This window comes from Lissotriton helveticus, chromosome 12 (assembly GCF_964261635.1).
Source record: "Lissotriton helveticus chromosome 12, aLisHel1.1, whole genome shotgun sequence".
Taxonomy (NCBI): Eukaryota; Metazoa; Chordata; class Amphibia; order Caudata; family Salamandridae; genus Lissotriton; species Lissotriton helveticus.
In genome coordinates, this window is record NC_136073.1 from 612457421 (window position 1) to 612484796 (window position 27376).

At 45.9% G+C, this 27376-nt stretch overlaps 1 protein-coding gene across 1 annotated transcript in view; it reads right to left on the reverse strand.

Moving 5' to 3' along the window:
- The window catches only part of IGSF9 (immunoglobulin superfamily member 9), a 641834-nt gene that overhangs the window by 283742 nt on the left and 330716 nt on the right, over positions 1-27376 (reverse strand).

The window sequence follows — 27376 nt, forward strand, 5'->3', positions numbered from 1 at the left end:
TCAGGTCGAGGTTGTTTCAACACTACCAAGAGATGCATTTACATATCACAGTTACTAGTGCATCATGCATAGCCGGTGGGATGATTCACATATGTAAAAAACCTCCTTGTAAATAAAGCTCTTGTTAAGCTCTGGATGGCAGGAGAACTCCTTACGTCATGAAAGGGCTTGTCCGATGTAAGGCCACTGTGCCCTTCACGCAAATAAACTACATATATGAGGAATCGGTGTCTAGCGAAGGGCCACAGATTCTGGAGAAAAAGCCCAACTGCAGAAAATAACTCCAGAAATGCTGAAAAAGGTTGAAGAATGAGAGAAGGTCCTTTAAGGAACTTGGGACCATTCAGTACAGTACAACCTAGCTGAAGTGAACCCAATTCCAAAAGAAGCAAATGCTGCAGTTTATACGAAAAAAGACAGGGGCAAAAATAAGGGCACGGGAGGCACTGATACTGCCGTAAAATACTTCAAGTGGGTTCTGATGCAGTCAAGGATGACTTTGACACTGAAAGGACTGACTGACTGACTGACTGACGGATTTTACTTGTAAAGCGCACTATTGCTGAGGCGACTTGGCGCTGTGTTAGGAACGAGACATCAACTGTGCAGACGTTCGGATGACTTTAGGGAAAGAGCCAGGTTTTAATTTCCTTGCGGAATGCATGTCTACTGGGCAGGCTTCTTATGTGCAGTGGAAGTTTGTTCCAGAGTTTTGACGCCACAAATGAGAAGCACTTTCCTCCACAGCGTACTTTCTGTATCTTTGGAACTTGTAGCAGACTCAAAGACGAGGATCTAAGGGTCCGCGCAGGAACATACTTCGAGAAGAGATTCCGCACCTCTTCCGCGCCCTCTCCAAACAAAGCCTTATGGACTAGACAGAGTGATTTGAATTCTATACGTCTGTACACTGGAAGCCAGTGAAGATTTTTTATAGCTGCCGGGGTAGGATGATGTCTTGGCAGCCCAAGCAATACTCTGGCCGCAGCATTTTGAATTGCCTGGAGTTTGTTTAATTGGGCTACACCCAGTCCAAGATAGAGAGCATTACAGTAGTCAATTCTGGAGAGTATGGTTGACACGACGACAGCTTTCCTTAAGGCAAATGGTATATATGGGAGGATCTTTCTCAACCCTTTAAGGGTAAAGAAACAGGCTGATGTTACCTGATTGATCTGTGCTGCCCAGGTAAGATTTTTTTCCACCATTACTCCCAGATTCCTTGCCTTTGCAACTGGTGTCGGAGGTGTTCCGGCCGTGCTCGGCCACCATAACTGATTCCAGATTTGATCTTTTGAGCCAAATTCAATGACCTCTGTTTTGCTTGCGTTTAACTTTAAAAAGTTAGCATTCATCCAGTTCATCACGGATGACATGCAGCAACAGAAGTCCAAGGCTATGGAGTCTGCAAAGAGGTGCCAAAAGGGATGTGGATGGTGATTTAGAGAGAAAAGAAAAAATCAAATAGATCGTGACACAAATATTCAAGTTAATCGATTAAGCCCCTCTTTGCTATGTTGCACACTCCTTTTGGGGCAACCACTATCGACTGTAATGTTTTGCAATCATAAACTTTTGTAATTTGTTTGACTGAGGAGTAATTGATTAAAAATATTGCTCTTTATTGATACTGTTGCTTACCTTTATGCCCAGACCATTGTATTGTTTTTATAAACATATGCATTAATGGACAGAGCTGATCAATGTATATATGCTCCTCAATTTGCTGAATTAATGAACACTTACTGATGAATTCAGTTTGAAAACTATAGAGGTCTTGGACCGCTGTATTCTAATAACGTTAAGTCAAGTAGGACCATTACAGCACTCCCGCCTCCATCTGTTGCCCTACAGATTTCATCTATTGCTAAAACTAAGGCAGTTTCCGTGGAATGTTTGGGTCGGAATCCATGTTGAGTGGTGTCCAATAAGTTGTTTTTCTCAAAAAAGGACATGAGTTCAGTGTTTAAAGCCTTTTCCAACACCTTTGCTGTGAAAGGCAGACAGGAGATGGGTTGAAAATAAAGGTTGTGTGTTTCAAAGAAAACCAAGGCGGCGTTTTCTTCTTTGCATTGTCATATAATGTTATTTATATGTTTTTATTTAGCAAATGTAAAGATTTTACAGGCAATAATGGCAGTTTTTGAGCCTAGTATGGTGTATATTAGGCTGCATATGTATATGCATATTATCTATATATATATATATATGGTTATTTTATGCGTATTTATATGTATTTATATATATATATATATATATGTGTAGATATATGCATATTATTGGCTATTGCTCCGGGGTCCCGCACGTGGGCGGGACTATTCAGTGCTTATGACTATTGATGAGTATCCCCTGGAAGAGAACTGAACCTTATTCTGAAAGAAAGTGGCAATTTTGTCTACAAATGATTGTTCCGGTATGAACATGCTATCTCGAGGGCATCTCATCAGGGCGTTGACTGTTTGGAATAGTTCTTTAGAGGAATTTGCAGCATTCTAGATTTTGTTTGTATAGTATGCGGCCTTTGCTGATATGATGGCAGCTTTGTATTCCTCCAGGGCTGCACAGTAGTCTTTCTTATGAGTAGGACTGTATTGGGATCTCCAGATTCTTTCTTCCTGCCTGCACTTAATCTTGATTAGTTTTAATTCAGGTGAATACCATGGTGAGGAAGCTTTTTTAATTATAGATTTTTTCGACACTTCTGGTGCTACTTTGTCTGCCGCTGTGATTATCCAGCTGTGAAAGCTATCGATGGTTTGATTTAGATCGTGCGATATTACCGGCATATTTGCAAGGGCTGATACAATCTGTGCTTCATTCACTGACTTCCAGATTCTATACTTATTGTCTGGAGTCTGCGGGATATATCTTCTCTTGGCTGATAGATAAGATACATCAAAATAAATCGCCGAGTGATCGGTCCATGGTAAAATGCAGATTTTCCTGATGGATATGCCAGAACTATTAGTGCATATCCCGTCTAACGTATGCCCTGCTATGTGTGTGGGCTCGTCAATGATCTGATTAAAATCCAGACTGGCTAATTTATCCAATAGGCAACTGGTGTCAGGGTTGTTTGTATCTTCCAAATGGAAGTTACGATCTCCCAATATTGTAAAGTGCGGGGCATTCCAATTGAAATTTATGTTTCCCGATCGATCTAGTATTTAGCAGAATGCATCTTAAAAGTGCCTTTCCATTTGTCACATCATCATCGCCTGTGCTACTTTTTTGATCTACCCTACATTTACAGTGGTCACATTTGATAGTACCATGTGAGTTTCCTGTAATGTTGTGAGGGGTGCATGTATTCAACTCTAAGCGGAGTAATTGTTCCTTGGATTACATGAGCCTCGGAATTTGGGCAGAACTTATGGCCCTCGGCACGGTCTGGGCGCGGACGGGCGCAGACGGGCTCGCGGTCGGTGCATCTGCCTTGATATAGGAAGTGATGTAGGGGGGAGGGACCTCGTTAGCTCCTTTGCTGCAGCCACAACTAGAGCGCTACTCTTCAGGCGGCTTCACTTCCTGGACGCCGCGTTAGCGCTAAAGTTGTTTAAAGTATACTGAGCAACCCACACCTTCAATTCAATTGGTGAAAACGACTTTACAGTGCAAATTATTACAAACGCTTTCCAATTCAATTCAATTTATAACAACGATTTTAAAGTGCAGATTATTAAAAACGATTTTCAGATACAAATTAGCAGGACATTTAAAAGCCCACCGTGCCCATGAAAAGTATTGTCTCTATAACACCCGGAAGCAACAGGAACTGAAAACAAAATAGTCGATCTTGGATTAGAAAGTTTTACATGCCAGAAACAATGAAGGAAGCCTTCTTGGATTGGTCCTATAGAAAGTGGTTCCTGCAACAAAAATATGTTGTGGAGAGCAGTCATTTTTGTTTTCGTCACGAGATGCCAAAACAGCCCCAGAACCCCCTCAGTGAGAGTGAACCACACCATTCTGGAAATTGCCTTTGCACAATGAAGAGAAGCCCGCCAACACCCCGAGGCAATTGTGAGCAGGCATGCTAAAGGTCCGGCGAAGCATGATATGACCACCAGCCTGGAGGAGAGAGGCCCGAAGTGCACCCAAGTCAGGTCAAAAGCAGCCGGCATGTGCCCTTGAATCGAAGGCACTCACACAAGCAAATGCAGCAAAAACTGCCAGCCATGGCCACCGCCAAATGGAACGTTCCCATCTGCATTGCTGCTCTGGCACAACAGCTTTACCAGTTTTGTCACCAGGCGTCCTGCATATTACTTGTAAAATTCACCATGAACGCTATCTGTTCCAGCTCGTTTTCACCAACAATATCCATGATAGCCAAATTAATTGCTGTCTAATTCTGTCATGTACGGTATGTGTTGAGTCATGGTTCATCCATTGTCATGGAGTGCCAGGCGTTTTGCTGGTCAGTCTCACCAGATTGCTGCTAGAACTTTTGCCTCAAAGTGAACTGTTCCTATTTTTATCACAAATAATAGTACATGATGGGAATATCAGATGCTGTGCAATATGTTTGCATGGCTTGGGTCGTAATATCTTTGGCTGGGGTGCAGTCTTTACCCCCTGTTTCCTGCACATGTATCTGGCTCTCTTCCCAAAGGTCCCTGCATCTCCACACCAACACTCCCTGCATCCCTCCTCAATTTCCTTTTTTAGGTCACGCATAGCGTTGGAGCGCGCATGCGCTCCTTGCTCTGCGAGTCGTCTTGTAATCGATAAGATTTCTGAAGTGGACTTGAAGCCCCGCCCATCATTCCTATTGGCTGGAGTCATCGTTTATGCTAAACGCTGGCTTCCAATTCAAAATGAGGCTTCTTTGTTACCGCCCTGTCTCCTTCTCGGACGGCCCATTAGGACAGGATCTTTCACTTGCGGTGTTACACTGTCTCCTTTATTAGTGGGTAAGCACTCTTTTGTGCTCATTCTGCTTTAGCAAGGCCGCTCACGCTTCACGGGTAGCCATGTACCGCGCTATAGCACAGCGCTTGTGTTTTTTTTAATGTCTAATGCTTCTTTTATTTATTTATTTTTTATTTGCGCTATGGCGACATGCTTGCTTTGTATTTATAGCACCCTATTTGCGCTTTCACTTTTACAATGTGGCCACACGCAGCGCCCGATCATTAGTAGTGCGGCGTGCCGCAGGATTTATTTTTAATTATTGTTGAGAGCGGGCCATGCCCGCTTTCACTTTTATCATAGCGTGCACACCACGCTAAATATGTAAAGTGATTGCCGTGCTTTTGTTTTCTTATGTGCAGCTTTCCAAAAACAACTTTACAAACATTGATTTCATACTTTTTAACAGCGGCATACCGCGCTTTCACTTTCTTTGTATCGGACACGCTCGGTGCCTTCCAGCAATGCTGCATCCCTGGACTCACATGAAACCACCTGACCCCGCCCTCACTACTCGGCAGCAGAAGCCAGAAGCAGAGGTGCCACAGTCAGGTATGAGGAAACATAATCAATTAGTTGTGGCAAAGCGAGGTCGCTTTGGATTGGCTGTGTAACTACAGCTAGGGACAGAATAATTGTTTGTTTTTCATTGGGCGAGTATATGCTGAGTCAAAGTGTCGGTTTACGAATGGCTGAGAAAACCAATCATAGTTGTTCAATGGCTGAGGTTTTAGAGACTGTTGCACAGTGCCACTGGTCAGGAATTTGGAGCACTTCCCAAGTCTTCCATAGAAGCGTCAAGAGATAATCGAAATCTCTGCACTGACGCTGCTTCACCAGACGTCAACTCCACCCTAAAGCGAGTTTGTAGCATCATCAGTTTCTGACAACTAGAGTGCATGTAAAGCAGCATCGATTTATTTCTCCCTCCCACCCCCCACGTATTCAGCACATGGACTGCACCCATCGCAGAAGGTATGACTGACGTGCAAGACTGCACCTACCAGCCTCCGGTAGTGATTCATTGTTTCTGTTTTTCCAACAGTACATTGAATTTGTACTTTCCCTTTTTTTCAACTTTATGTGCCCAGCTACCATTTTTCAAATTAATGTGTCCGTTTATAACGCAACTGGTGCTCATATAAAGCACTGATGATACTTTCAGGTGTAGTTTGCGCTATATAAAACCAGTTTCTCGCTTACAAGCTGCTGCTCATTCCCTTTATAAATATCATTAATATCATTAATGTGCTCCGTGCGCGAGCAGTACCCGTCCGTCTTACCTTTGCTCCCGCCCCCTCCCCCCTCCCTCGTCCCTCCTCTCTCCCTTTTCTGGGCACATGATAATTTTTTGTTTATTAAATATTTTTTTTAAACAATAGAAAATGCACCAGCATCCACGCTGATGTCCTATTTCCACAGCGTGTCTCCTATCCCCTTTCTCTTAATTTAACTCCATACATTTTGAATTATGAAAAATTCCTTCCTGTCCCGTTTCTTCAGTGCCGGGGGCTCCAGTGTTGTGTTAATTTGACATTTCACGTTTGTGTTTTTTTTTTGGTTCCACCCTCTGTGCTTGACTTAACTCGGCGATTCAGGGCCAGCCTTCGCAGTTCCCAAGGGGAAAAGAAAATCAGCTCAACTTCCACATTCCTGCTTTGGAGTGGGCTCTCAGGGTGAGACAGTAAATCAGCCCAAAAGCACTGCAGTCAGAGATTTTGGGTTAACACCAGGGCTTTAAGGGGGAGGAAAAAACTGGCGGGCCTCTCATAGAGGCGTGGCCGATATAATTCAGGGCGGGTTTAACAAGCATTTGCAATACAATAGGTCTCGCATTTACGCGAGTTTGAGCTATTGGCATTATAAATGCCAATGCCTTTTATTTATGTTTTTAAAAACCAAAGCATAAATGAAACGCATTGTCATTTACAATGTCAATAGCTCAAACTTGTGTTAATGCGAGACCTATTGCATTGCAAATGCTTGTTTCCCGTAGTCTGCGCCAGTAAGACAGAGCAACACTGATGGCGAGGCAGCTGGGCCCATTTGCCCGCTCTCAGCAACTCTGATGTTCACCACACAACTCACACAGACTCCTCGTCTACCACCCAATGGTGGGCTCAAGTATGTTAGTGCGATTTAAGGGTCAGAAGATCAGAATTTTCATCCTCAGGCTAGTGAAACGAGTTGGAACATGCTTGGTCATGGTGCCACCTACCTATATGTGATATTAGAATGTAATGACTTACCCCCTACTCTTCTTAATCTGTTAAACTAACATATTCTTCTTACAGCTATCACCATACAAACCACAACTGTTCCGTGCATACAGTAAGCAAATCCATAGTTTGTATTACTTGAATTGCGCTATGGTGTACATGTGAAACACTTCTTGTGGCTTAACAGTGTCTCTGGAAAGTTGGGCATCTGTTGCTCCTGGGTGGACTCCCATTAGTGTCCATTTGACTTTTAGCAGGATTTATTACATTAGTGCCAGCTACCTCATTTGCTTAACATGTCCTATAGCAATTTTCAGAACAGAGAAGAGCTTAATTTCAGAAAGCGGGCACCCAATCTCGGATCTTTACTCTACCTGTTTAACTTTCCTTCGTCTGAGTAAATCTTACGTAGAAACAACACAGAACGGTATGTAGGTCTCGTGTATTCGGGATCTGCAGGAGTTGAGGGTTTTCGGAATTTAGAGCTTGGTCGGCCACCACAGTTCTGCAAAAAGTACATAGTAAACGGAGCACAGTCAGATGCTCCGTTCTTAGGAGTGTACGCCTTGTGCAAAGTTTTTCTAGTAATCACTTTCTCTATTTGAAGGATGAAATAAATTACTGGTTTCTTATTTTCAAGGTTCCTCTGTGCAGGTCAGACAAAAGCATTACCCATAATCATTGACTGACTCGATGCGTTGGAGCATGAGTAATCACAGGTGGTCTTTCGCTCCCATTGTCCTTTACAGCATGTTTTGTTTCTTCTCGTTACATCATAACTTTACAAGAATTTCAATAAAAAACTCTCCACCTATCCACCATCACCATAATATGCATGCCAGAAGGCTGTGGCGAGTGATGCTCGGCTTCGTTAAAACCACATGACAGTGATGTCCAGCATAGCACTTCAGGAAGAGATGTACTTTATTTTGGAGTGTTTTTTAGGGTCAAGCCTGCAAGAACTTGCACTCTCGATTGCGAGACACTATTGTTAACAAAAAGGGCTTGGAGCCTGCCTATTGCTTACCATTTGTTGGCTCCATGTCACTGTTCTATGCAGCCTCATTATTTGGACAGAGCAGGCCAAAGATCACTTGCGATCCCTTCTGTGGAACACTGACCAAGCACAGATTGATTTAACTTATTCAGTGCCCATAAGCAGCTACTGACGTGATTGAGGTACTATTTCTTCCAATCTCCTACTCCCCTTGCCAGCTGCTCCCTCCATAGCATTTTTTAGGTCGAGCTTGAGCAGTATTGGAGTATGCACTTGAAGCCCCGCCCACTCTTTGCCCATATTTTTCATTGGCTTGTGTCATTGTCCTTCGTAAATACTGACTTCTGATTCGTAAATAGGCTTGTTAGTCCCTCCTTAGTAGGCCTTGTCTTCAGTTGCAACCTCCCACGAATACTGCCACTTTTACTTCGGTTGTTACACCATATGTGTTATTTGGTCTGTAAGCTCTATTTTCGTTAATGAGTTTCTCCAACTGGAGGCATGACATGCACTGCTTCAGCTGTTTTTGAAAGCAGTGTGCATGCCATGTTTTAGCTTCAACAATGGTGGCCTGCCAACTTCTCAATATTATTTCTCCTCTCACAGCACAGCGCCTGCTTTCATACTATCAACATGGGCGATGCGCTTTAACCCCTTGCCTGTGCTGAACGTTCCACGCTAGTGCGGAACGTTCTATTGCGCGGGCGGGGCCGCGACGTTCAACGGATGTGCGCAGCACTACCGAGGTAGTGCACGCGACGTCCGCTGAACGTGGGCAGCAGCGTGGGGTTAAACACCGATTACAACCACACTACCATCCCACTCAGCTCTTCTTTCACTTGCCACCAGGACCTCTGTTTCTTTTCAAACATAGGTTATAGCGCACATGGGCCGGTCGTCGGAGCGGTATTCACCCCTCAGCGCCGGATAAATAATGGGCAGGTTATGCAAAATGAGCAATGCATTCCATTGAGGGCACAGACCAGCTCCCTGCCGAGCCTGTTTTTCCACAACTCTTTCTGCCTCCTGTACTCGGAGCCCCCGGCAGGATGAAAGCTGAGCCTTCCTCGGGTTCCAGTATTCATGGAAGGAAGCGTGCCCGGCCAATTAACACCTGCCTTTCCGGCTCAGCTTTTAAACAAGCATTTGCAATGCAACAGGTCTCGCATTTACGAGAGTTTAAGCTATTGGCATTGTAAATGACAATTCCTTTTATTTATGTTTTAAAAACCAAAATATAAAATAAAAGGCATTGTCATTTACAATGCCAATAGCTCAAACTTGCGTAATTGCGAGACCTATTGCATTCTAAATGCTTGTTTGATGATGCAAACAGGTCTATTGCTGGTCTCCCCAGGTTCTGTATTTCCTCTAGTGTCTCTTGTATTAGCTCCTATTCGTGGGAGCTGCTTTCTTGAGTGCTTAGTCTGTCTGCCTCTGTGTTTTCTTTATCTGCTAGGTAGACTGTTTGCAGTGTGATCTTACTTTTTTCCTTTTTTTTTTAAATTAAACTCAGAGCATTACAAATTGTCATTATACATAAATAATATCTGTTATACAATTCATAGCTTATATATACAATTATGTAATAAATAACAATATTAAAAACAGCCTAAATAATACATTTCATGCAATGTGTACAGTACAACAATATCGACCATATCTTTAGCCTGAAAGATTAACACTCTTTAAATAAGAACCATGGGTTCTCCCTTCGTTTATTATTAGAGGGGTATTTAACGTTAAGAAATTATTATTATGGTTTCATAAAAATCAATCCAGTTCTACTGCGTGGTTCATATTGTCTTTCCAATCTTTAATACGGGACCAGATCCTTTTCCCTAGCTCCCAGGAGTGTCTACCCCTGCATTCATCTGTCTTGTTTTCGTCTGTCAGATTCCTTCTGACAGTGGTGAGTTTTTGGATACCGAGGCAGTAGCCTCATTACTCCACATTCATTTCAAATTTTTTAGTCGCTGTTTAGGTTGTCTTATTGATGTGTGACGCTTTGTCACAGTTGAGGTTGTATCACATGGTCAGCTCAGTGATGGGCCGCGGGTAGCATGGTTCCTCAGAGAGTCTCGTCTTTGTCTATCTAGTGCGGCACCTCCTGCTTATATACAGCAAGCAGCCGAGCTAACCAGGCCTCGAACGGGGTGGGATCAGAGTCCTTCCACCTGGCTGCAATTAGTATCCTAGCAACAGCTACTGATACAAATATAAAATAAGTCTGTGTTGTGTTAAGACCGATATTATTATCATACCCCAGAATCATAAGAGTTGGCCTAAGTTTGATCCTGATCTCAAACAGTCTTACCCAAAATAGTTCCAGCCCACTTTTTAAGAGTGTTAACCTAACACAATCATAAAACATGTGGATGAGGGTAGCTGAGCCTTCAAAACATCTAGGACACTTATCATCTGTTCGTTTTCCCCTTTCAAAGAGCTTAGCCGGTGTAAAATATAAGTTAAACAATGTTTCAAAATGTTGTGCTTTCAGGCTCGCTGATCAGAATATTATTGCGGTTATTGCCAACGAGTGATCGACATCTGGGTTGCCAGGCTTCCTGGCCCAGCTTGCCTCCGTTTTTTCAAGGTCATGCGGGAGGTTTTCTGAAATAATACTATATAAATCTTTAATTTTACAATCATCACAGATGATTGCCTCAATCAAGGATATTTTATCAGTGTTTATAAGCTCCCTGGTGTTATTCAAAAACTCCCTGATTTGCATAAATTTGAACCACTGAGTTACTGGGATACCAAATCTTTGCTGTAAAGTAGTGAAAGGAAGTAACTGGCCTTAGTGGAGTATGTCCCCGATTACTATCAAACCGTGCCGCTCCCATTGTCTGCCCATTACATCATAAAACAGCATAGCATAACAGAGGAGCGCCACAGGGGAGTATATCTGCTATATTTAGGGAAATCCATAACTTTACAGACTTTATTCCATATCTTCCATGCACAAAATACAACCTTAAAGCGTACTTTTTTTATAACTTGGCTCCAGTTGCCGCAGCTATAGCCCACCAGCCCTTATTCCCAAGACAAGTTCAGATATTGTTAGAGTCTATTGTGGCTTTGTTGATCTGTCTGTTTTGGTCCATCAGTTGCGCCCAGAAGCCTTGACGGAGCGGAGCCGCCTTAGCGCCCAGAACAAACCCACCGTCCTGAGACTCTTGTTTCCTGTTCCTGCCACCGGTTTCTAGCTACAGGAGTAGCACAGCCTTTCCTGACAGAGCCCTGCTGAGCGAGTGAACGCGAGGCCGCAGAGGAGGTCGAGGCGCCGGCCCCAGGACTGCGAGGACCAGCATTCACCATCTCCAGCTGGTCCTCTTCCTGCGAGAGCCGCGCCCCCTTCCAGTGCCCCGCCCCCAGCAGACCGCTACAACATCTCGCGGCACCCGCTGCGCGGGTGCCACTCGTGGAAGACCCACCGTCCTGAGACTCTTGTTTCCTGTTCCTGCCACCGGTTTCTAGCTACAGGAGTAGCACAGCCTTTCCTGACAGAGCCCTGCTGAGCGAGTGAACGCGAGGCCGCAGAGGAGGTCGAGGCGCCGGCCCCAGGACTGCGAGGACCAGCATTCACCATCTCCAGCTGGTCCTCTTCCTGCGAGAGCCGCGCCCCCTTCCAGTGCCCCGCCCCCAGCAGACCGCTACAACATCTCGCGGCACCCGCTGCGCGGGACGCGCGCGGGACGCAGCCCGGGGCGAAGCCCGGGCCAAGGGCGGGCCCGTTGTTGCCCGTTAGTGCCCGATAGAGTCCGGTCCGGGCCACCCCTCTTTTATCCACGACACAGGAGTTAAGCAAATATGCCAGCAAAAACAAGAAGTACTTCAAAACCAAAATCCAAACACGCTCAGGAGGTAGCACAGGTGACAGGCCCCATTGACCTTTTCATAACGCGGGTAAACGAGACTATAAATCAAAGCATAGCTCTCATGGAGAAGAGAGTATCCTTGGACCTCATGAGTGCAAACGCTAAGCGATCCTCACTAGGTGCCATAGCTAATGCAGCCTCCCCAATCAATCTTAACACCCAGAACATATCCCTTCCAGCGACTCTAATAGCTCCTGACTTAAATACCGTACCATCAGTAGTTGACCTATCGGTTACGCACTCTGAGACGGATCTTTCCATAACAACGGACGACCTAGAAGCAACTCCCGATTTAGTTGGCTGTCAAACTCAGGGAGAGCCCGAAACCACCGACAACCTGCCCCAGCTAGGTGAGAGAGAAGGAGCTGTACCGAAAACCCGATTTACAAACAGTGGAGATACACACAGCTTAGTCTGCCAAGACCATCCAACGTCCCATTCAAACTCTTCAACACTTAATAGCATTTTATATATCCCTGAAACAACTCTCCCACACAGGGCAATTTCAAGTGATAACTTTCCTAATCAATGTAAGACGTGCAGTATTACCTCACAAGTACTTACCACAATTAAAGACTTACTGTACCATTACCTAAAACCAATTCAGTTAAGTATCAGAAACCTTGAAGCCCAGCTAACAGTAATTTCGGCCACTCTTTTAGATTCAAATACCCGGATAGACATAAAAGGGCAGCGTAACATCCCACACCCACCAAAAAAGCAAAATCAATCACAGATGCAGACAAAAGTTCACCACTCAAACCAAGCACCAATAGCGCAAAAGAACTCAAAGCAATCTGTCACAATATCTGAATCCAATGTGAATACGTCCCACCCTCAGAAGGAGATACTACCTAAGAAAACAGTACAGCAAACAGTGTCAACAGACACATCCATAGCGAGCACTCCATGCCCAGCAGCAAATATAGACTCTAGTAGAACCTGTCCAGAGAAATCTGAACCCCACACATCAAAGCCCCTGCCTCCCCAAAATATACCCAAAAACACACCAAAAAAACCCCTTACAGTTAGACGTCCTGCCCACCTGCCCCCGGAAGCCACTCCACATACAATAGTACTAACAGGAGTACCCGAGTTAACAGACGATATATCAGAAACTGCATGGTCACTTAAAAATAAAACCATGCAGTGGCTTAGTATTAACAGACCCCTTGAATCGCATCTCTCGGGAGGGATCACCGCAGCCCGAAGGGTAGCCTGGGTAGGCAAAACGAAAAAAAACATACGCGGTGACTGCATCATCGTGACCTGTAGAGACCCCGCTACTGTAGATTACATTTGTGCTTGGCCTCAACTTGATAAGAAAGGGGGAATAGATGCCCGCCATCTTTCCTACTTCTACCCCCCAGTGAAGCAACATCGCAACCCCCCTCCGTGGGTATGGCACCACCAACCCAAAGATCCTCGAAATCAGGATCCATGGTATCAAGAACCGTGGAACCAGATGGAATACCCGTATGATTATCCAGTTAGGGGTGGACCGAGAGAAAGGTATGTAGAACGCCAAATTTCTTACCATCAAGATAGATCATACCAACCATATGAGGGATGGCAGGGCTTCCCTACTCAAAACCGTTTCGATTGCCTCGAAACGGTCGACTGACCATTTCTGAACAGATCTAGCCACCATAAAGCTGATACCATACAATATTCCCTGCCAGATAAACAACACGTAGTACAAACAGAGATGACCCCTATAACTGAGACTCCATTCTTTCATCCAACTGACCCTCGGATTGGTACTCCCTCAGCAGAAGCTGATATCAGTCAAAGATCAAACACTGAGTTAGTTATAGCCAGGGAAGTCAATACTAACAACTCAACAACAGTCAACAATGTGAACGACAAAGAACTCATGAGCGTAGATATAGCCTACTGGAATATTGCGGGTCTAACCGCAAAAATAACATGCCCCATATGGCTGAACACCGCAAGGTCTTATCAAATCTTATGCCTCCAAGAGACCTGGCGTATAACCCCTCTCCATCTAGTAGGCTATAAGACTTTCTTTACCAAAGCAACGCCTAGCGCCATGGGAAGACCAAAAGGCGGTCTTATAATTTACGTCTCTAACACTGTCCCACTTACAGTGAAATTATTAAAGGAAACACTTTTTTTCCAAATCATTCAAATTACCCAACTGGTGGCAGAAACGAAAGAAATGGAAAATTCATTTATACTTATAAACTATTATAACAATGCAGGCACCTTAGAACGCTGCTCTCACTTAGACGGAATGATGGAATTTATACTATCATTTCAAAGCGCAAATCCCAACATAATGTTTAACCTCATATGGGGAGGTGACTTTAATCAAACACTATGTTCAAACTACGAAAGTGGGATCTGTGGACTACAGAACGAATTTGAAACACCCGTTCCCCACTTTGCTCACACTCCTGGCGGAAGTAAGCTCAACGAAATTCTCTTCACGTTGGACCTAGATTTTGTCAATAAACTAGTCGACCCGGAACAAGAATTTCTACCTACCTTCCACGGGCGAGGCTGTACGACAACCATTGATTTTATCCTAACATCAAACACCTGTAAAGGCTCGCTAAAAAACTACAAAGTAGGATCCAGTCCAATTAGTGACCACTATCCCCTGAGTGTGGAACTCCTCATGGGAAAAGTGGGTTCATATTCAGCAAAAGCCTCTTCTCTTGACCAACAATCGTTAGTCATAAAGAAGAAGAATGGTTACACCATTAAATGGTCAAAGATCGATCCTGAAGAGACTACTCAAAAGATATTCGCAAAAACGCAGAAATGGCTAACGGACTGTCTGTCCGCAGAAGCATCTCCTGAATCAATTATTACTTCTTTTAATAACATCCAAGGAGTAATAAGGGAAGAGCTACATAAAAACACATCAAATAAATTAAAACCCCCAACGACGAGATGGTTTGATTCCAATTGTCGAAAGGCCCTTACATCTCTCAAAGCAGCTCTTCGCCAAAAACCCAAAGATGTCCAACTCATCTCACACCGGCGGAAACAGTACAACAACGCTCGGAATAAACGTAGGCGACAGATAAAGCAAGACCTATGGCGCCAATTACACGAGAGTGCATTAAAAAAAGATAGCATTTCTTTCTGGCAGACAGTAAGATCACCTTTTCTGGATAACTGCACCGACCCCCATCACTTAGATGTGGCAATAACTGAGAACGACTGGGTCAGTCACTTTAAAAAAATCTTTGGCTCAACAACGGACTCGCCACAATCAGAACGCCAGAAACAAGTAACAAATAGCGTCTATCCCATCAACCTACGTTTTACAGTTACTGAGATAAGTAAAGCCATAAAAGCCTCAAAAACCGGTAAGGCCCCGGGCCCAGACGGGGTACCCATGGATTTGTTTCTACACAAAAGTGACTATTGGTCATTAATAATAACCCGGGTAATGTCCGCAGTCACCGAAATTGGACTCCTCCCATCATGGTCAACTTCTACCCTTTTGCCAATATTTAAGAAAGGGGACCGCAACGACCCCGCGTGTTACCGACCAATTTCCCTTCTGGATTCTACGGGCAAGATTGCAGGTCGACTACTCCTGGACCGACTACAATCTTGGGCCCAGGAAAACAGTATCATCACAGACCTGCAATACGGCTTCCAGAAGGGGTTGGGGACGGTGGAACAGGCCCTAAATTTAATCCTCTTGGCCGGGAAATATACACGCGCGAAGGGAGGTAACATCTACTTGGTCTATGTAGACCTGAGCGCGGCTTTCGACTGCGTTCAACATGCAAAGTTGTGGCAGACCATGGCAGGCCTTGGAGTGGATCCATCGATACTAGCCTTCCTTAGGGAATTATACACCAACGCGGAGGGCCGAGTTCGTTATGGCACTGGTGGCGAACTATCACGCCCTTTCAAAATATCACAAGGAGTACGGCAAGGGTGTGTGCTGGCTCCCTTCCTGTTCAATCTATATACCAACGGGATTGAACAGGCTATGTTGGAAGGGAGCCAGGACCTTCCACAGATCGCACACCGCCCGATACCCATTCTTTTATACGCCGATGACTCGGTCATCCTGGCTCGGACACCCAACCAACTCCAACGACAGCTGAGCAAATACGTGGCATATATGGACTCTTTAGGCCTAAAAGTGAATATCAAAAAAACCTTCACAATGACCATTGGTCCAAAACGGGGAGCATTAAAATCTATATTTATCAACAATAGCAGACTGGATAAAACCTCGGTATACCCATATCTGGGTATACTTGTGGATGAGAAAATGGCCTGGCACAAAGCAATCGAAGCCAGGAACCTCAATTTCCGTCGAGCAGTATCAGCACTAAGTGCTTTTTCCAGGAAACTTGGTAAACCCGCACCAGCGGAATTGCTGACGATCTATTATGCAAAATGCCATAGTGTGGCCACGTACGGAGCAGGCATTTGGGGCTATAGCCACATTGATCAACTTCAGGTAACGGAGAACGCTTTTATCAAATATATTCTAGCCCTTCCTCAAAGCTCCCCGACCCTATCTACACATCGGGAGCTGGGCATGGAACATATAACAGACACCATACGATGCCAGCCACTCATACTATGGCACCGGATATGGTGTAACCCTGCAAGCCACATAACACGTTCCCTTATCACCGAATGCCTTGGCCTAGCACACTGGGAAAAAATACCATGGCTCAACTATATCCATAAATTTTTCCAAGATCTAGATCGAGAGCAATATTTCCTCGAACCACCCTCAATAGAAGACATCTCAAAGAAACAACTTAAAGAACTCTGCATGGGACATTTAAGAGAGCTTCGCAATCAAGCCGAGATCGTTAAAATACAAAATGAAAAAATCCGCATATTGCAGCCAGAGAAACTGATGCAGCCCTATTTGAGGTTTTTTCTTTCAAACTATGAAAAATTCCTATTGACAAGATTACGGTTCGACCTTTTCTTTCGCATAGTTTCATTCCCCGAATTGAACAACTGGTCACGGAACATGACATGTTGTCCCTGCGATGGACTCTCTAAACAATCAACGGTCCATGTCATTTTGTTCTGCAAATACTATAGCCCAGCAAGGAAAAGATGGATTTTGCCCCTTCTCCGACTAAGTGGACTCAGATATACATATCCAGCACTCGCTTATCTCCAGACACCGAAAACCCCTCACGAGGCAAAAATGATGGCGAACTTTTTAAAATCAGTAATAATAACTCGTCGTGAAATCGTTTCTTAATCATATAAATGTCTATGTAAATGACCCTTTTCTTTTTTAATTGTGCAAACTTGTGTTTTTTATATATAAATGTACTTTTTATGATTATACAAATTTATAATCGAATAAAAGTTTATGAAACTGAAATTGTTAGAGTCTATTGTGGCTTTGTTGATCTGTCCCTTCCTTATTTTCTGACAAAAATAATATACGCATTTGTTGTATAATGGCCGCCCAGTAGCATAGTTTAATATTAGGTACTGTCAAACCACCCCCGCCTTTGCGGGAGAGAGAGATATTTTATTGAGCGCCTCACCTTACCATACAGCCAGATAGAGTTAATAAATATAGCATCCAGGGTCATCAGTAATATTGCGTCAATAACCACTGGTATTGATCAAAAGAGATACAAAACCTTAGGCAGCATGGTCATTTTTAGAACATTAGTCCTACCAATAATTGATAAGTGTTACCCATTTATACGTCTTAAATCAGCTGACATTTTCTCCATTAGGACGTCAAATTTGTTTTTGCTATCGTCGTTGCTTTAGGGCTGATTTGAACTCCAAGATACAGGGCTGGATTGACAAATCGAGGATCTTGAAAGGTAAGATTATCTGTACAGATAATCAGAGTTTTACTTTTGTTCAGAGAATAGCCTGAATTATTACCAAACTCTTAAGCCATAGCTTCTATTTCCCTGATTGCTCCTCTGGGATCAGTGGTGACAACAGAGATGTCGTTGGCATATGTGAGAACATTGGTCTCATAACCTTAATTGATTATAAGGCTTTAAACATGGTGTAGGAAGGTGGATACCTGACTATGGTTACCCCAGATTTTTTGCCTAGTGTTTAGCTGGTTTTCGACTTAGTTGGCCTGGGTTCCTGCTAATCAGGGTCCCAGGCTATCTGCTCTCTCTTTAAATGGACTCCATGTACCCTAGGTACATCACCAATTTGGTACTGGACACCTTATCAGCCCCTGTACAGTGCACTATAGGTGTCCAGGGCATAGGTGCATCCAAGGGCTACCAGGGGCTGCAGCATATCTTTTGCCACCTCTGGTTGGTACTTAAATCGACACAACTGGCTGTTCACACAGCTGGGCAAGGTGGTGTACTCACCCCTTGCCTAGAAATAGTATACCTATGTCTAAACCTATATCTGGACACATATACACCTATAAGTCACTCCTATGGCAGGCCTTTACAATCCTGGAGGCAGAGTGCTTGGTTTTATGTGAGATGATTCTCTAGCGTGAGCTGAGCCTGTCTGCAGTGTTCGGAACCATTTCCTTACTGCTGTTCCAGTGATACTGCCATACCATATACTTTTAAGTGCATTATAATCCTCGCGGTTAATGCTAACTTTGGTTTGGCTTTATCAAAACATGTCGTGTTTGGTGTCATACACTTTGGAATACTACCCCCTCGCCAGTTCTGGCGACGGGGGTAGCATTCCACCCTTCTAGAGGGAGAAGACATGTTACTTTACTGAAAACGCAGTTAATCCTAACCAGAGCCCCAGCATCACAAAATGGATGCTGCTGCCACAGACACATGTCTGGCCTCCTGCTGCTGACCGAAACTTGGCGATACAAAAGGAGATGATGGACGGAGAGTTTGAGCAAATCAAACACTCACCCCCAGTCAACTGATCTGGGTTTAATCCATCACCATTCTTTAGTTCACTCAGCCACCCCAGTTCAGACATGGCCATATGCAAATCAGTCTGACCCTGTGCCTAATGGGAACAGTCCAGCCCGAACTGCCAAGCCATGTCTTCCCTGGACCGGAAACAAGCATCCTGGGACCGGTTTCGTATTCATAATCCTCATCAGCCAGGCTATCTTGAATCCAGTGGCCAAGTGAACAAGGGACTCACGTCTGAGCATACCCTGCCAACTTAGGGCGAACAAAGCGATAAAAAAGGAGATGATGGACGGAGAGTTTGAGCAAATCAAACACTCACCCCCAGTCAACTGATCTGGGTTTAATCCATCACCATTCTTTAGTTCACTCAGCCACCCCAGTTCAGACATGGCCATATGCAAATCAGTCTGACCCTGTGCCTAATGGGAACAGTCCAGCCCGAACTGCCAAGCCATGTCTTCCCTGGACCGGAAACAAGCATCCTGGGACCGGTTTCGGATTCATAATCCTCATCAGCCAGGCTATCTTGAATCCAGTGGCCAAGTGAACAAGGGACTCACGTCTGAGCATACCCTGCCAACTTAGGGCGAACAAAGCGATACAAAAGGAGATGATGGACGGAGAGTTTGAGCAAATCAAACACTCACCCCCAGTCAACTGATCTGGGTTTAATCCATCACCATTCTTTAGTTCACTCAGCCACCCCAGTTCAGACATGGCCATATGCAAATCAGTCTGACCCTGTGCCTAATGGGAACAGTCCAGCCCGAACTGCCAAGCCATGTCTTCCCTGGACCGGAAACAAGCATCCTGGGACCGGTTTCGGATTCATAATCCTCATCAGCCAGGCTATCTTGAATCCAGTGGCCAAGTGAACAAGGGACTCACGTCTGAGCATACCCTGCCAACTTAGGGCGAACAAAGCGATACAAAAGGAGATGATGGACGGAACTTGGCAGAGGACGCCTGGACAAAGGGTTTCCTGTCACAGGGAGGTGTCACACCACCCCAGACAGGAGATAGTGGATTGTAGCAGGGAGGGTTGAAAGAAACTAGACACTGCCTGGGGCGCACAAGGTGTCCCCGGGCAGAAACCAGTCAAACCGGTTCTGGGGCCATCCTGCCTCAGCCCTGGCGGCAAACTGGACAAAGGGAAAGGGGTGTAACCACCTCCTTCCTGGGTCCCACCCATAGGAGGGACCTAGCAGGTAATCCAGCCCCCAGATTTGGAATAAAGGTGGGAGCAGTGCTAATGCACATCAGATTATCCTGACTGAAACTTATGAAACGAAACTCTGGACCCTTCGACATCCTACTCGACGTAGAAGACTGAAGAATCTCCCTTGTGGTCAAGGAGTGACCACCCTGTGCAAACAAGGCACCATCCAGCACCTTGACGTTTGCTTTGTTGCAGTTCCCGCTGGAACTCGAGCGACAGAGATCGACAAGACCCAGCGTGCCTGCCTTCTAACAGCCCGATCCACAGTCCCTGCAGAGCTGAGACCCGTGGAGGCGACCTGAAGCGTGGGAGCGGCCATCTTGGAGAAACTACGAAGCGCTGACCGTGCAGCATCCGAGTCCCCCTCGAAGCTGTGCATTGGAGTTTGAGAAGCTCCAGCCCCGAGCAGCTTTTGCATCAAAGCTCACCCCTCCACACTCAACGAGTGCTGCGTGGGGCCCTTTTGCATTTTCCTGCTCGACGTGTTGGTCCGGTCGCTTGCCCGTTGGCTAGTGGCCCCAGTACCGACGAACCTTTGAATTTGCTCTGCTAGTCTGGTTGCTCCAGACTGGCCCTCGCTCCCCTGAAAAGGAGCACCCGATCTGACCTTCCTAGTCCGGTCAGGAAGCGATCTTCTAATCCTGCGTGGGTTGCCTTTGCCAAGGCTTGTTGACTCTGATCCGGAAGCGACAGCGAGAGCCTTCGTGGGACAGCTCGTGATCCATTCCAGGACATCCTCGGTGCCCCAGAGTCCACGTGGCAGCTTTGTTCGCCCTAAGTGTGGCAGGGTATACTCAGACGTGAGTCCCTTGTTCACTTGGCCAATGGATTCAAGATAGCCTGGCTGATGAGGATTATGAATCCGAAACCGGTCCCAGGATGCTTGTTTCCGGTCCAGGGAAGACATGGCTTGGCAGTTCGGGCTGGACTGTTCCCATAAGGCACAGGGTCAGACTGATTTGCATATAGCCATGTCTGAACTGGGGTGGCTGAGTGAACTAAAGAATGGTGATGGACTAAACCCAGATCAGTTGACTGGGGGTGAGTGTTCGATTTGTTCAAACGCTCCGTCCATCATCCCCTTTTGTATCGCTTTGTTCGCCCTAAGTGTGGCAGGGTATACTCAGACGTGAGTCCCTTGTTCACTTGGCCACTGGATTCAAGATAGCCTGGCTGATGAGGATTTTGAATCCGAAACCGGTCCCAGGATGCTTGTTTCCGGTCCAGGGAAGACATGGCTTGGCAGTTCGGGCTGGACTGTTCCCATAAGGCACAGGGTCAGACTGATTTGTATATAGCCATGTCTGAACTGGGGTGGCTGAGTGAACTAAAGAATGGTGATGGATTAAACCCAGATCAGTTGACTGGGGGTGAGTGTTTGATTTGTTCAAACGCTCCGTCCATCATCCCCTTTTGTATCGCTTTGTTCGCCCTAAGTGTGGCAGGGTATACTCAGACGTGAGTCCCTTGTTCACTTGGCCACTGGATTCAAGATAGCCTGGCTGATGAGGATTATGAATCCGAAACCGGTCCCAGGATGCTTGTTTCCGGTCCAGGGAAGACGTGGCTTGGCAGTTCGGGCTAGACTGTTCCCATAAGGCACAGGGTCAGACTGATTTGCATATAGCCATGTCTGAACTGGGGTGGCTGAGTGAACTAAAGAATGGTGATGGATTAAACCCAGATCAGTTGACTGGGGGTGAGTGTTTGATTTGTTCAAACGCTCCGTCCATCATCCCCTTTTGTATCCCCCTGTCAAATAAAGCACCCCCATCAGCAGATTAGGGGCACCAAAGCTAGCGGCCCTAGCAAGGTGAAAACTTTAAAAATTCCTGAGGGATCCCCCTTACCACTAGTTAGGGACCTCCCCCAAATGGACACTGTTGGGCACAGCCAAACCTGGGACCCCAAGGCCCCAAACCTGACCTGTCCCTCCAGTAAGCCAACAGAAGGGACCCAGCCTCCAGCTGTAGGCAGCCAGAGCTTGTCCCTGAGAGCACAGTGCAACTCAGTCAAGGAAAGAAAGGCACACATGGTGGAAGATGATTGGAGGAAGCTGAGCCCTACATTAGTGGAGCCTCACTTCAGTACTCCATCTCAACACCAGCCTTTTACTTTGCCAAAACACACCACAGGTAGTGATTCCCTATGGTGGAGACCCTCTGATACCCCTAGGGTGTGGGATTGCTTAGTGGACCATGAGACAGGGGGTAACCATGCTAGTGCAGGTACTTCCTTATATGGCCACTCAGGCAATATAGGCTTACCTGGTCAAGGATAGAGTTATCTCCTTTCGTTCGGGGGTGGGGTTATGTAGGAAGGTGGATACCTGACTATGGTTACCCCAGATTGTTTGCCTAGTGTTTAGCTGGTTTTCGACTTAGTTGGCCTGGGATCCTGCTAATCAGGGTCCCAGGCTATCTGCTCTCTCTTTAAATGGACTCCATGTACCCTAGGTACATCACCAATTTGGTACTGGACACCTTACCAGCCCCTGTACAGTGCACTATAGGTGCCCAGGGTATAGGTGCATCCAAGGCCTACCAGGGGCTGCAGCATATCTTTTGCCACGTCTGGTTGGTACTTAAATCGACACAACTGGCTGTTCACACAGCTGGGGCAAGGTGGTGTACTCACCCCTTGCTTAGATATAGTATACCTATGTCTAAACCTATATCTGGACACATATACACCTATAAGTCACTCCTATGGCAGGCCTTTAAAATCCTGGAGGCAGAGTGCTTGGTTTTATGTGAGATGGTGCTCTAGCGTGAGCTGAGCCTGTCTGCAGTGTTCGGAACCAATTCCTTACTGCTGTTCCAGTGATACTGCCATACCATATACTCTTAAGTGCATTATAATTCTCGTGGTTAATGCTAACTTTGGTGTGGCTTTATCAAAACATGTCGTGTTTGGTGTCATACACTTTGGAATACTACCCCCTCGCCAGTTCTGGCGACGGGGGTAGCATTCCACCCTTCTAGAGGGAGAAGACATGTTACTTTACTGAAAACGCGGTTAATCCTAACCAGAGTCCCAGCATCACAAAATGGATGCTGCTGCCACAGACACATGTCTGGCCTCCTGCTGCTGACCGAAACTTGGCAGAGGACGCCTGGACAAAGGGTTTCCTGTCACAGGGAGGTGTCACACCACCCCAGACAAGAGATAGTGGATTGTAGCAGGGAGGGTTGAAAGAAACTAGACACTGCCTGGGGCGCACAAGGTGTCCCCGGGCAGATTCCAGTCAAACCGGTTCTGGGGCCATCCTGCCCCAGTCCTGGCGGCAAACTGGACAAAGGGAAAGGGGTGTAACCACCCCCTTCCTGGGTCCCACTCATAGGAGGGACCTAGCAGGTAATCCAGCCCCTAGATTTGGAATAAAGGTGGGAGCAGTGCTAATGCACATCAGATTATCCTGACTGAAACTTATGAAGCGAAACTCTGGACCCTTCGACATCCTACTCGACGTAGAAGACTGAAGAAGCTCCCTTGTGGTCAAGGAGTGACCACCCTGTGCAAACAGGCACCATCCAGCACCTCGACGTTTGCTTTGTTGCAGTTCCCACCAGAACTCGAGCGACAGAGATCGACAAGACCCAGCGTGCCTGCCTTCTAACAGCCCGATCCACAGTCCCTGCAGAGCTGAGACCCATGGAGGCGACCTGAAGCGTGGGAGCGGCCATCTTGGAGAAACTACGAAGCGCTGACCGTGCAGCATCCGAGTCCGTCTCGAAGCTGTGCATTGGAGTTTGAGAAGCTCCAGCCCCGAGCAGCTTTTGCACCGAAGCTCACCCCTCCACACTCAACGAGTGCTGCGTGGGGCCCTTTTGCATTTTCCTGCTCGACGCGTTGGTCCGGTCGCTTGCCCGTTGGCTAGTGGCCCCAGTACCGACGAACCTTTGAATTTGCTCTGCTAGTCTGGTTGCTCCAGACTGGCCCTCGCTCCCCTGAAAAGGAGCCCCGATCTGACCTTCCTGGTCCGGTCAGGAAGCGATCTTCGAATTCTGCGTGGGTTGCCTTTGCCAAGGCTTGTTGACTCCGATCCGGAAGCCGACACCGCCGACAGCGAGAGCCTTTGTGGGACAGCTCGTGATCCACTCCAGGACATCCTCGGTGCCCCAGAGTCCACGTGGCAGCGGAGTCAAGCTTCACGACATCAACCTGATTGCGCCCGACATCGCCTGGTTCATTCCTGGTTCCTTCCTGGTCACTGGCTAGTGACCCAGACTCTGTCCCCTCTGCTTTCAGGTACTCTACATCTTCGATCCGCCCTTGGATCACACCGGACACTTCTCTTCTGGACGCCTGCAGCATCTTCATCTTCAGGCACCATAGAACTGCGTGACGAAACCCGACACATCTTTGCACCTGTGCACCTTCTTCCTGTGGGTGAGGTAACTCTTGAACGCCGGTGCTCCTGTAGTGGTTTACACCTCTAGTGTCTAAGTCTGAAGTTTTGTCCTTCTAGTCCAGTCGGAAGACTCTTAAAACTGTAACTCGATAACTTTTATGCACCATTGACTTTGCATTGGTGCATGCGTGTGCTTTCTGCACTGCACCCGAATCCCGCGGGCTACTCCCGTCCTAACTGCTGTTAGTCCAGTGTAGTCCCAGCGATTCCCAAGGCCCTAGGCCTTACCACTGATCGATTAGTGATTGTTATACCACTTTATTGATATATGGTTTGAGTGGCCACCGGCCCTATCCATAACTGTGCAACTTCTATATGTTATATTGTGCTATTGTTTAAACGCTTGTGCTTCATTGCTCATAAAGAGTAGTGGGGATTATTCTGAGAATAAATACATATATTTTTATAATATATAACTTGTGTGGTGTCCTTTCATTTGATATTACAGGATTGCATATGGTAAAACAGCTGGCTTCACATGTCCTCTTGAGTTAAGCCTTTAGGCTGCTTAGTCCATGCTACCTCTAGGATAGCTTGTCTTTAAGGTTGACTTACAACTACCACCATAAGGGATTGTTTGGACTGATACAGGGTGCCCACAGAACTGTGGACATCATACATCAGGCCAACTTCTCACACATGGTTACTTATAATCTTTTCAATCAGGGGTTTATATGGAGTGCAAATAGGATGGGGGAACACAGACACCCCTGCCTAGTCCCCCTCTAAACCCTTATGACATCTAATTCCTCTCCCATTAGTTGGAGCCGTGCATGTGGAGAGGAGTACATGGCTTTTATAGCAGTAATCATTTGGGGACCAAACCCTCTTAATACTAGAATTTCTCATAACACCTGATCAAAGGCCTTCTTGGCATCGAGTAGGGCCATAGCCATCTGACCCCCTGTCCCGGCTGCGATGTCGAATAGAGTTATCGCCTGCCGCTTATGGTCCGTAGTACACCTGCCGGGAATGAACCAATGCTGCCATGGCGATACTAGATGAGCTATGACCCCACCCCGCAGAGTTGCCAAGATTTTTTAGAAGATCTTGGTATCTGTATTTATCAGTGAGCTTGGCCTATATGAGGCTGGGTTGGCCGGATCTTTACCTTTCTTGTGGAATATCACCAGATCTGTACCCTTCCATGATTTCGGGGGGATCACAGTATATTGCACCCCCAGAAACAGATCTAATAGAATGGGAGCTAATTGGGGTTGGAATATTTTATCAAATTTGATAGGTATAGCTTTCCCTGAAGACAGATGTTGCATGGCTGCCACAACCTCCTCTAATGTTATATCTGCCTCTAACTCAGCTTTAGCGGATTGGTCTAAAGCTGCCCCGAGATCCCCTTCTGAGATAATATGAGAGTTATCTGAAGGTAACCCATCACCCCCCTTGTATAGATCCTGATAACATTCCTGTAATATCCCAAGTATATCCCTAACCTCAGTATATGCACTACCTTCCTTATGTATCAAGGCTACCCTACTCATGGCTTCCCTTTGTCTTATATGTAGCACTAGTACTCTACCAACTGACTCTTCAAATTCATTTGCTTCGGTCCTATGTGTCTGATATTCCTTAGCTGTCCTTCGATTTATCCAACTATTAAGTTCTGCCTTCAAAGTGATTATTTTAAGCTTGGTTTGGGCCACCCCCTGCCCCTGTGAAATCTGTAGCACATGTTCTTGCTCTGTCTCTGCCAATTCCCTCAGTAGTCTTTTTTTTCAGCCTGAAATTGTCTCCTTTCCTGGGCGACAAAACTAATAATTTCCCCCCTAAAAGCGGACTTGAAGGTATCCCATACTATGGCACGTGAAGCACTATATCTGTTGACATCGTAGAACCCCTGTAACTAGTTCATGATATGTTCGATGAATGTAGTTTTTGCAAGTATGTTTCCATCGAAAGTCCACTTTCTACGATGTTTAACAGTTGCTTGGACTTCAACCTCAAAAACTAGTGGATTATGATCCGATACTACCTTTGGGAGTTTCCTTATTCTGCTTTTCCTTGATAAATTGAGTGAACTTAAAATGTAATCGAGTCGTACGCATGTCTTATGGTGGCAAGAGTAATAGGTGTATCCTGGGTCGCTAGGATGTTGATACCTCCTTGTATCTACCAGACCATGATTATCCATATGCCCTACGTACACGAGGTTTCCTACCTTGATATTGATGGACTCGCTGGAGACCAGTAGCGTGGTGTATGTTGAAATCTCCGCATACGACCAGCGACTGAGGCCAATATCTATGGGTTGTCTTGTATTTGATCCGTACATTACACAAATTACAAGCCCTAGCTCAAGCTTGACTAGCGCCCACCGACCCTGGGTATCCATGGATTTACGCTTGACCAGCCTATATGTGGTTTGGCTAATATGGCCACCCCCGAATACTAGTTCTCTGTGAAGAACATACCAGTAGGTTATATCCCCTCATTGTCATCATCTCGCTTTTCACCGAAGGAAGATGCGTCTCTTGCATACACCTAAGATATGAGGCTATTACCCGCAAAAACTCTGCCACCCTTATTCATTTTGATCTATCGTTCAACCCCCCCTACATTCATTGGACATATAGTCATTTTAGCCATATACATTTACTTCCTAAAAAACCTTGTTGTTCTTGATTATATCTTCGTTGAATTTATTGCAAAAATAGATGCATCAAACCAATTTACTTCTTGCTCTGAGTGTTTTTTTGATTTTGTATCCCCTCTCCACTGCACCACCCCCCTGAGCGCCCCTAGCCCAGAGCCCCCCACCCTCCTCCCAGACCCGCCACACCCCCCTACCCTGAGAAGCTAACAGACCGCTAAGCAGCACCGCCGAAATGTAGAAAGGAGCATGTCC